Here is a 2,976-nt window from a genome sequence, read left to right as displayed (position 1 = left end):
GACCCCGTTCAGAGGAGGCTGGGCCGCCGCGCCCGAACTCAGGCTGACGAACAGAACACAGGACCTGGAAAAGAGGTGGCGCGCCACCGCTCGTGCAGAAGCCGCCCAACAGGCGCCTGCTCGGTTATACGGGAACCNGGCCAGGGGCGCGGCGAGCTGGCTGCTCCGGATCCGGCCCGCAGGTCAGCCACGGCCTGAGGTCACAACCTGAGCCAAAACGAGGAGTCGGACGTTCAGCTGACGGGGCCTTCAGGCCACGGGGTGAACCAGGCGCCTCTGAAAAGTGGCCTCCAGGGCAGCGGGAGTCGGACACACGCCCGGGGGGCGGCCCCGAAGCCGCACCGCCGGGGGACAGGAGCCCCGGTGAGGGGACAGCCGGTGGCCGGAGTGGGACGAGAAACCAGTGTGGCGACGCCCGAGGGCGAGTCCCGAGCCCCCTGCAGCCCGGGCGCGGGGGGCGGGCAGAGGCCGAGGCCGCACACGGCAGCCGGCCTGCGAGGACGAGGACGGAGGCCCCGACGCACCGGGGCAGGGCCGTGTGGACAGGGCCGTGTGTGCGCAGACGGCGCTGGCAGGACTCGGTCCTCGGTCCCCGGGCTGCCGCGTGATGACGTCATGGTGGGGGAGGGGCGGGGCTGGCTGTGCGGGCGGGGCCTGCGACTGTCCATCTCAGGGTTGTGAGTTCGAGCCCCACGCTGGGTGTAGAGATGAGTTAAAAATAAAATCTTAAATAACAGCAAGGGGTCTGGGACCTGAGACCAGAAACCTGGAAAAAGGCAGTGAGCTCCCTGACGGCCTTGGTGATGGTATTTTGGATTTGACACCAAATGCAAAAGCAACAGAAGCAAAAGCAAGCAAGAGGAGCTGCGGTGAACGAGAAGGCTACGCACACGGGCGGGGGCCGCCGGCACCGCTGGGGACACGGGATCTGAACCCCGACATGCTCAGTCCCGTGTCTCCACGGCTGAACCAGCCCGTCGGGCTAAGCAGGCGGGACACACGGACAGGCGTTTCCCCAGACGACACGGGCGCAAAGCTGCGCCCGTTGCTCCCTGCAAAGGGGCGAGGCTCCCGGTCTCCGCGGGGTGTTTGGGTCCAGGAGCGGAGCGCGGCAGGGGCGCCCCCGACCTGCAGTGTCTCCCGGCCAAACGCGGCTGCAGACCCCGATCCGAGCGAGTGTCGGCCGGCGACTCGGCAGACCCCGCGGTTCCAGAGGAGTCCCTGGTGCCCCGTAGTCACGTTCTCAACTGCTCGGGGCTCGAGGTCCACGGCAGCGGCCGGCGGCTGGCGCCCGAGCTCCAGGAGGCAGGGCGGGAGGGACGGGCCAGGTGACCCCGAAGGGCGGCCACCCAGCCTCCCGCCCCTGGGGCCGCTGCCTGCCCCGGGCGCCGAATGCCGGGACCCCAGCTGCGCACACAGCCCAAGCAGGGGGACGCGCTGTCAGACGAGGGGCCGACGACCCCTCCGCACGTTGTGCTGCCCGCGAGCCCTTCCCTCTCAGGGCCACAGCGCCGCGGTCAAGGCCACGCGGGAGTGTGAAAGGCCCCTGCGCCCCGCGCTCCCCGCCGTCACCAGCTCTGCAGGGGTGCGGTGCGAGTCGCAGGCGCCCAGAAGGGGGCCGTCACCACCCGGCTTGGCGCCCACGCGGGTGGTACCGCCTACTCCCCGACACAGCCCTGGGGGAGGGGGCAGCACCAGTGTGCGGAGACCCCTCGCGGGGAGCACGCTCAGCCTCCCGGGTGCGCCCCGCCGCGGGCACGAAGCCCCTTCGCAGGGAGGGCGGGCCCCACGGCCAGGCAGGGGTGAGGGGACCACACCAACGGGCCCTTCGAGTGAGTGAAGGGGCCGGAGGTGCGAAGGCCGGTGCCTCAGGCCGCGGTCTGTGCGGCCTTCGTGCCCCCCCACCCCCGCAGCCGACGCCAAAGCGCGGGGTCTGGTCGGGTATCACGGCGGCTGGTACCCGCTCGCGGCGGAGCAGTGAACCCGGCCGGAACGGACGCTCGTTCCCCGCGCGCCCCGCACCCCCACGCGCTTCCGGGGCAGACCCCGCCTCCGACCTGGGCTCCGCGCAGAACCGCGTCCTCCGGACCGCAGACGCGTGCAGACGCGCCCCGCGGGGCCAGGCAGATGTCCACGCGGGCTCCCGCTGCTCTGACCCCGTTCCGGACGCTCCCCCGGAGAGGCCAGTGCTGCTGGCCGTGGACACGGCCCACTTCGGAAGAGAAAAGGCCACGTGCCGTTTCTGACATTCTTCCCGAGCCCCTTAAGCAAGACCTGCAGACATTTGCTCCTAAAGCACCAGGGCCCCCGGCTCAGCCCGGTCCCTGCGCGCCGACCAGGGACGCTCTGGGCACGGCCTCTGGCTCGGAGAAGCGGGCCACTCAGCTCCTCAGAGCAGGCATTTGCGGTGCTGTCCCGTCACCGAGGCCAGTGACCTGCAGACGCGTGACAACCAGGGTCTGAGTCTCACACTTGACTTTCAGAAGCTCCGTTTTTCATGAATGAAGATTATCCACTGCGAGCCAGGCCATCGGCCTCCGCAGACACGAAGAGGCGCGAGCAGGTCTAGGAAAACAGAAGCACAGGATCCTAAGCATGAAAACAATTCACACAACGGACTTGAAGGAACAGAGACGAGTTCTGATTTGTAAACAAGAGAAAAGGGGAACGTTTTAGAGGAAAGTACGTATTTCATGAAGAATATAAACGAGCAATATAAACGGGAGTCTGAAAACCTCATTGGGGGGGACAGGCCTACCTGGAATCGCGCGTCGAGGAGAAAGCAGCACAGGGAGGAACGCCCAGCTCTCGAGTGTGCATCCGTGTAGATCCCAGCTCCCGGGAGCAAGCGGGGACCCTGGAGCCGCTGGGGGGTGGGGGGACGCCACCAGGGACTTCGCCATTTGGCTGGGTTCCCCGAGACGCAGAGGCTCAATTTCTACTCGGTGGGAAAACCGTCTGAACACACAGTGCAAA

This window comes from Crocuta crocuta, unplaced genomic scaffold (genome assembly GCF_008692635.1).
Source record: "Crocuta crocuta isolate KB4526 unplaced genomic scaffold, BGI_CrCroc_1.0 scaffold466, whole genome shotgun sequence".
Classification (NCBI taxonomy): domain Eukaryota; kingdom Metazoa; phylum Chordata; class Mammalia; order Carnivora; family Hyaenidae; genus Crocuta; species Crocuta crocuta.
The sequence above is the reverse complement of the archived record's forward strand: the minus strand, read 5'-3'. Positions refer to the sequence as shown.